The sequence below is a fragment of the Rhinoderma darwinii genome, chromosome 7 (assembly GCF_050947455.1).
Source record: "Rhinoderma darwinii isolate aRhiDar2 chromosome 7, aRhiDar2.hap1, whole genome shotgun sequence".
Classification (NCBI taxonomy): Eukaryota; Metazoa; Chordata; class Amphibia; order Anura; family Rhinodermatidae; genus Rhinoderma; species Rhinoderma darwinii.
In genome coordinates this window covers 88,665,192-88,673,768 of record NC_134693.1, presented here as the reverse complement: position 1 = coordinate 88,673,768, position 8,577 = coordinate 88,665,192, and the positions used below count along the sequence as shown (strand labels likewise).

The 8,577-nt window shown below is 43.7% G+C and overlaps 1 long non-coding RNA gene across 1 annotated transcript in view; it reads right to left on the bottom strand.

The window, feature by feature from the left end:
* Window positions 1-8,577, bottom strand: part of LOC142658009 (uncharacterized) — a 29,411-nt gene that overhangs the window by 598 nt on the left and 20,236 nt on the right. Inside the window, exon 3 of the long non-coding RNA XR_012850014.1 lies at window positions 172-994. This is a non-coding gene — a long non-coding RNA (uncharacterized LOC142658009). The remainder of the gene's footprint in view (window positions 1-171; window positions 995-8,577) is intronic.

The following is an 8,577-nucleotide window of genomic DNA, read 5'->3' as shown; positions in this document are numbered from 1 at the left end:
TAAGACCTTTACTTTATATGTTAAAATTAAATTATCAATAAAATGATAAATAACTTCAAAACTATGAAGATTGTTTTTTTGTTTTGTTTTCTTCAATAATCAAAAGTGAAATTTTCAAATGTGTTCATGTTTTTTTCAAACAAAATGACAATATATAAAAACTAAATTTACCTTTATTCACGCTGGGGGAGGCAGATACATGCCTTTGTCTGCTGACCCCTCTATCTTGAGTTTCTTCCGTAATGCCACTCTGAAAAATCTTGCGCTCTCTGGAAGTACTACAGGAGTAGATTGGTGAGGGGTTTGGAGAGAATAAGAATCGGTAAAGAAGGAAAGAGTTGAGTGCGAGGTGTGGAAGGTGTAGGAAACGAGGTAGGTAGAGGAAAATGAGAAGATGGAGAGTGAGCAGAGGAGAAAGAGTGAGAATGAGCGGATTGAGAGTGTGAAGGTGGGTTGGAATGTGTTGGTGTAAAGGATTGTGAGTGGGGTTGGGAATGAGAGGAGGAATGTGCTTGGGATGGGGGATAAGACTGGGATGGGGGGCGGTGTAGACAGACAGTTTGAGCGAGTGTCACCCAGCACTCCAATATCTGTTCAGGTGTCATTTGCTCCACCCAAGGAACGAGAGTTTCGAAGAAATGATGACTAGTTGTAGGGAAATTTGTCACTCCCACGCCCTCCGAACGACGAATTAGATGTAAAATCTGCTCCCTAAAAGTAGTCAATCTGTTCATCTAATCTCAGAAAGGCATCCCTACAGTATCTTGTGAGATCCTCCCATTCACTTGGGCGTCTCCTACCAGGTCTCTCCCACCTTAACAGATTCTCAAAATTTGTGTGAATTAATGATCTGCCTGTTAAGGCGGAAGAGGCTTCTGGTAGGGGAGCACCAGTGCCCTGAACAGACATTTGGGGGATAGAGGGGCCAGCAGAGTTGTCCTCTCTAGTGATCGCTTCACGAAGGACTTCAGGCTCTCGAGTACTCGATGTTGTCCTTAAAAGAAATAAAAATGAAATAAATATGTATAACAGGCTATAAGTAGTAGGATTCAAACTACTTGAACGATTTAGGTTGCTTATGCCATGTACCATGATTTGCTTGCACATAGTCAATAGTATTTTTTCTTTTTAATTTTTTTGAAATCGTGAGAATAATTACCTAACATAACAGGTACGTAGAATAGCATATTTAACAAAATTAAGATCATATATATACATATATGTGTTAAGGATCTGCCAGGCACAGCTTCTGTATCCACGCCCATAGGTAATCAGTCTGCACCTGCTTCTATGTCTGTGAGACTGACTCCATCTTCCACCACTCAGGATGGTAGGCTTAGGAGTGGGAGAGCCTATCACAGCCTGGCCAGACGGAGCTAGTTCCCGCCCCCTGTCTATTTATACCTGCCTTTCCTGTTCCTCCTTGCTTGTGATTCTTCTTGTGTGGTTTCCTGGCCCTGCTGCAGCTTCTTTGAATATTTGACCCTGCTTCATATTGACCCTGGCTTACTGACTACTCTCCTGCACTGCGTTTGGTACCTCGTACACTCCTGGTTTGACTCGGCTTGTTCACTACTCTCCTGCTCTGCGTTTTGTACTTCGTACACTCCTGGTTTGACTCGGCTCGTTCACCACTCCTGTTGCTCACGGTGTTACCGTGGGCAACTGCCCCTTTTCCCTTGCTTCTGTGTACCCTTGTCTGTTTGTCTGTCGTGCACTTATTGAGCGTAGGGACCGTCGCCCAGTTGTACCCCGTTGCCTAGGGCGGGCCGTTGCAAGTAGGCAGGGACTGAGTGGCGGGTAGATTAGGGATCACTTGTCTGTTTCCTTACCCCCATCATTACAATATGTTCATAAGCTCGATGTAGATCTACAATATAGATTTTTAAAAATAGGGACCGGGATTACAGTGTGTATATTATTGTACATAGGAAGCAGTGTTTTAGTAGTTCAAATCTTGTATATAGCATTCAGTTTAGAACTTTTATTAATGGGTTTGTACAGCATTAATTACTTCTGCATAAAGGGCAGTATTATAGTAGTTATATTCTTGTACATATGGGGCAGTATTACAGTAGTTCTATTCTTGTACAAAGTATACAGTATTAAAGTAGTTATATTCTTGTATATAGGAGCCAGCATTACAGTAGTTATATTCTTGAATATAGGAGCCAGTATTGTAGCAATTATATTCATGTACATAGGGAGCAGAAATATAGTATTTATATTTACCCTTTCACCTATGACAGCACCCCTGGAGGGACATCCCATTCGCTGGACAGGAAGCCTAAGGATATAAAAAAGGACACACCTCTCCACCCACCTAGTCAGGTTTCCGGTCCTCCGGATGGGATTGTTCTGTTAGGAAAAGAAGCACATCTCCATGGGTTGCAGACCCCCTAGCAAGGTTTTTACCTTTTCTCCCTAGGGGTCCTCTGGAAGGTGTAAGTCTCCTTGGAGGGAGCAACCTTAAGTCTGGGTTTGGTTACTCCTTCCTCTCCCAGTCCATCGCTTCGGTCCCTGGAGGTGGTTTTAAGTCCCACGAGGTGAGACCTTCCTCTGGAGGGAGAGCGGTTCTCCCAGGGGCCTTACTTGGTTCCCTAGTCGGGCCGGCACGCATGCCCAGTGTTGGGGGCTTTCGGCGCACTCTGTGCAAATCTTCCAGTCACCGCGACGCGTCACTTCCGGCAGAGTGACGCGCCCTATTCCAGGAAACGTTGGTTTCTGCGGCCCCAAAGGGAGGAGGGGCTCCAGGTGTCTGTAGCAGAGAACCTCCCCAGCCAATCCAAGGCCTATCTAGGCCTGAACGATATGGAGCCTCAGTCTCCAGCATCTCCTTCCATAATGGAAACGACAGGAGAAGCAACAGGACGCACTGACCGCTCGGATGCCACAAGATCCTCCAGGTCCTAGGGAAAAACTGGATAAAACCCGTAACAAGGAGTGTGCAGTTTGTAATACAAAAACTAGCAGCCTCTTAAAATAAAAGACTTTTCCAGAATTGTTTACATAAAATAATCACGGAAGAATCTACAAGTCTGGCCTCGAGCATTAAAGAGATTGTGAGGGCAGAAGTTAGGAACTCGCTAAAGTCCCTAAAGGAACAGAAGGATCTTCCATCCATCTTGTCTGGTCAGGTAGATCTATCCGATTCCTCTGCTGAAGAGGATTTTCAGCTAGAAAAAGATGAAGAGCTGAGCTCTTCAGATTATTCCTCAGACGAGGACGGGGAGGGGGATTTGTTCTTAGCAGAAGACGTAGACCAGCTTCTTAAAACCGTAAGAGCAACTATGAACATCGATGACCCCAAAGAACCTCGTTCCGCCCAGGACATAATGTCTGAAGGCTTAGGGCCTAGAAAACAGTGAACCTTTCCCATTCATAAGAATGTATGAAGCCTCATTAAAAGGGAATGGAAAAATCCAGATAGGAAAGTTGGTATTCCCAAATTTCTTAAGAGGAAATATCCCTTTGAGGAAGGACTGGGATAATGCCCCAGTGGCAAAAATATCAAGGAAGAATGCTCTTCCATTTGAGGATCTAGGCTCTTTATTCGATCCCATTGATAGGAAAGCCGATTACTACCTCAAGAGAACCTGGGAAGCTTCTACGGGGTTTTTTAAGCCAGGCATTGCCACCACTTGTGTGGCTAGGTCTCTAAAGATATGGCTAGCGCACTTAGAGCTCCAACTTAGAGATAAGACTTCTAGGAATCAGATCTTCTCCTCCCTTCCAATGTTATCTAAGGCAGCAGATTTGTTGGCCGACGCCTCGGTAGATTCTGTTCGCCTCTTTGCCAGATCAGCGGCTCTCTCAAACTCCACCAGGAGGGCTATTTGGCTAAAAACCTGCAAGGGTGACACTGGGTCAAAAGGGAAGCTATGTGCCTATTCCCTGCTCTGGTGATTATTTGTTTGGACCCCCGCTAGATGACCTATTAGAAAAAGCGTCTGATAGGAAGAAGGGGTTCCCTACACAAGGGAAACCAATGGATTCCTTTCATTCCAGGAGGCTTAATAAAAGACCTAACCCTAGGGGACAGGAGTCTAGGCCCTCAAAATTTCCTAAGAAAAACAAGGGCTTCCTTTTCAGGCCTCAAAACGACCCCAAAAACAGAGACCACCAGCAATGATGCCAGAAAGCCCATGGTGGGGGATCATCTATCCAGGTATTACAAAAATTGGGAAGAAATAACATCAAATCCGTGGATCCTAGGAATTATAAAAACTGGGTACGTCCTAGAATTAGGATCTCTTCTCCCAAACAGATTCTTTTCCACAAAGACCCTAAAGAATTTAGAGAAACAAGAAGTTTTAGAGGCAGAAATTCTGTCACTTATAAGAAAAGGGGTTCTAATTCAAGTCCCAAATGCAGAGGCAGGCCAGGGCTTTTATTCCCCTCTCTTCCTGGTGAAGAAACCAGAAGGGAAATACAGGGTCATGATAAATCTAAAGGATTTGTTCTCTTATCTGACATACAAAAATTTCATATGGAAAGCCATTCCTTAAAAATTCACTGAAGTGATAAATGAGTAAAATGTATAATTTTTATTTCATAGCTATCTAAAAACAGGGGTACAATCACCACTGTGAAAAGCCCAACCGTGTATTTAAAAACGTATTAAACAGAATACTCCCAGTCCTAGTTCGTTTGCGAACCCTTAATGACTGGGTATGTAAACAGAGATATCAAAATATGGAATCAGCGTATAACATTGGTAAAGCAGTGGTTTGGACCCTCGTTCACACAGGAGCCTGCGTTAACCGCACCAGATTCTCCCAATGTACAGATGCACAACAATGCCACTGCCCCCTACGCAAAATTCCCTCACTTCACCCGACCCTACGCGTTTCTATACTTATCATCAGGGGTCTGTCAGTCTGGCCAGGATGCCAGCGATATATCTTCAGCAGCAGATATTCTACTGCACAACACGGAAGCATGCACGCATAGATGTCAGCGGCATACTTCACTCTGGGACTCTGAGTCACTATGAACTGAATACTCCGCCCCCTGGCTCCGGCAGCATACATCAAACAGCCAATCACACTGGCCCAGCACATCCATGATGCTAAACCATGTGACTCCCGGCTGTCAGCTGACATACCCGGAAGAAACAATGTAAACAACACAGAGCATGCGGACTCAATGGGAGGCTGTAGAAGTATCTATTTACTACACAAAGCCTCATGCTATTCAAGGATGGAGTATAACACTATAATGTTGGATATATGTTGCGGATCAGCTGAGGGCCGCAATTGGACTACCACGATAGGAGCACCTACCCTGAAAATACATAATATATGGATAGAAGAACGACGTAATTGTAAACCTCACTTAAAACATTTGACACACTCCTGGACTCAATTGCCATACCTGCTACTTATTGATTGATATATTACAAGTGACTACACTGGGACTAGGAATGCATTACCATACCCCCACCCAGAGGACCAAAAAAGCCCTATGACTTGATATGGATAGTGTATTAAATAAAACAGGTATAATTTGTTTTCTCGTTTAAACCTTCAGGATGTACGCAAGCCAGTCTGTAGATCCATTGGGCCTCTTTACGCAGAATGAGGTTATCCCAATCCCCTCCCCGTTTAGGAGGACGTACCAATTCAATTGCCTGAAATTTTAAACATTCTGCCCTGCCTTGATGTTTTGCATGCACATGTTTTGATATGGAAGTATCTCTTTCATTTGTAACATCTCCAACATGTTCCCTAATCCGGCGCCGAAACTGCCGTATCGTCTTGCCCACGTAATTCAGTGGGCACGGACATGTGATTAAATAGACAACTCCAGCCGTTTTGCAGTTCACAAAATCTCGGATATCATACTCAACCTTGGTGGTAACACTTTTGAATTTTTTTTCCACTTTGAATGAAATCACAGGCTCTACAACTACCACATCTGTGTGTACCCGGTATCTGCCTGTCTAACCAAGTACCCTTTTGGATTATTGGATCAAAACAGCTCTGCATCACCCTATCCCTGATGTTTTTACCTCTACGGAACGTGACTGAAGGCCATTGTGTTATCTGATGCGCCAAGTCCGCATCGGCTCCTAGGATACGCCAATACCTCTTGAGGATTTCCATGATCTCAGATTGTTTGGAGTCAAAAGTACCTATGAGCCTAGTGACCCTTTCCTGTTGACGTTGTCTAGGGACTAAAAGGCTCTGCCTATCTGCATCCCTCGCTCCCTCATAGGCCTTTCTAATTACCCCCTTAGGGAAGCCCCTCTCCTTCAATCTGTTTGTGAGGTCATGTGCCTGTGACTCAAAATCGTCCATTGAACTACAATTTCGGCGTACTCTCATGAATTGGCCTCTGGGAATCCCACGTTTGAGGGGATAGGGGTGACAACTGTTCCATTGTAGGAAACTATTGGTTGCTGTCTCCTTTCGGTGTACTTTAGTACGTATTGTGCCTTCCTTAGTTTTAATTATCTTAAGATCTAAAAAAGATAATTCCTGATCACTGATTTCACATGTGAACCTGAGCCCTAGATCGTTTGTATTAAGGGCTGCCACAAAATTATTGAATTCCTCCACTGTGGAATTCCAGAGCAACAACACGTCATCAATATATCTAATCCAGATCTCTATTGATGAAGTCCATTTGACAAATTTATCCCCAAAGACAACTGTCTCTTCCCACCAACCAAGAAACAAGTTTGCATAAGTGGGAGCAGTGGGACTCCCCATTGCTGTACCACGTTGCTGATGAAAAATACGGTCTTCAAAGATAAAAACATTCCTTTCTAACACAAAGTGTAATAATTGCAAAACAAGCTGGTTATGAGCCACATATTGAGTGCCCCTAGATTTTAGAAAGTATTCCACTGCTTCACAGCCAAGTCTATGTGGAATGGAGGAATACAAAGCCTCCACATCCAAACTCGCCAGAAATGTATTTTGTTCCAAAGTGATACCCTAAATTTGTTTTAAAACATCCATGGTATCACGTACATATGATGTGAGACCTAGCACAAACGGACGCAGCACCTGGTCTATATATGTACTCACATTCTGGGTAAGATTATTAATACCTGATACAATGGGTCTACCACGTAGGGGAGGATAGCCCTTGTGTATTTTTGGCAGGCTATAAAAGCATGCCATAATAGGAAATTGAGGAAATAGAAAGTTGAATTCGCTAGCACTGATCAAAGACCTGCTCTTTGCATCCAGCAGTATACCTAAAAGCTCCTTCTTGAACACTGCTGTGGGGTTATCTTTTAGAATGGTGTAACAGTCAGGATTGAGCAAAATGTCCTCACACATTTTCTTATAGTCTTCTCGACTCATGACCACAATGTTCCCACCCTTATCGGATGCTTTTAGAATGATATTACGTCTTTTTTCCAAAGTGGTAAGAGCTACACGTTCAGACCAAGACAGATTGTTATCAATGCCCCTCATATCCTGACTCAAAGCTTTGATCTCTTCACCCACCAAATCTACGATCAGATCTACGTTGGTAAAATCTCCCAATGGCGGCAACTTCCTACTTCTAGTTCTTAGATTAGTAAAAGGACCCAGTCCTGGGGTTCTACTTGATTCTTCAAGTTGTAGAGCCTGTGATTTCATTCAAAGTGGAAAAAAATTCAAAAGTGTTACCACCAAGGTTGAGTATGATATCCGAGATTTTGTGAACTGCAAAACGGCTGGAGTTGTCTATTTAATCACATGTCCGTGCCCACTGAATTACGTGGGCAAGACGATACGGCAGTTTCGGCGCCGGATTAGGGAACATGTTGGAGATGTTACAAATGAAAGAGATACTTCCATATCAAAACATGTGCATGCAAAACATCAAGGCAGGGCAGAATGTTTAAAATTTCAGGCAATTGAATTGGTACGTCCTCCTAAACGGGGAGGGGATTGGGATAACCTCATTCTGCGTAAAGAGGCCCAATGGATCTACAGACTGGCTTGCGTACATCCTGAAGGTTTAAACGAGCAAACAAATTATACCTGTTTTATTTAATACACTATCCATATCAAGTCATAGGGCTTTTTTGGTCCTCTGGGTGGGGGTATGGTAATGCATTCCTAGTCCCAGTGTAGTCACTTGTAATATATCAATCAATAAGTAGCAGGTATGGCAATTGAGTCCAGGAGTGTGTCAAATGTTTTAAGTGAGGTTTACAATTACGTCGTTCTTCTATCCATATATTATGTATTTTCAGGGTAGGTGCTCCTATCGTGGTAGTCCAATTGCGGCCCTGAGCTGATCCGCAACATATATCCAACATTATAGTGTTATACTCCATCCTTGAATAGCATGAGGCTTTGTGTAGTAAATAGATACTTCTACAGCCTCCCATTGAGTCCGCATGCTCTGTGTTGTTTACATTGTTACTTCCGGGTATGTCAGCTGACAGCCGGGAGTCACATGGTTTAGCATCATGGATGTGCTGGGCCAGTGTGATTGGCTGTTTGATGTATGCTGCCGGAGCCAGGGGGCGGAGTATTCAGTTCATAGTGACTCAGAGTCCCAGAGTGAAGTATGCCGCTGACATCTATGCGTGCATGCTTCCGTGTTGTGCAGTAGAATATCTGC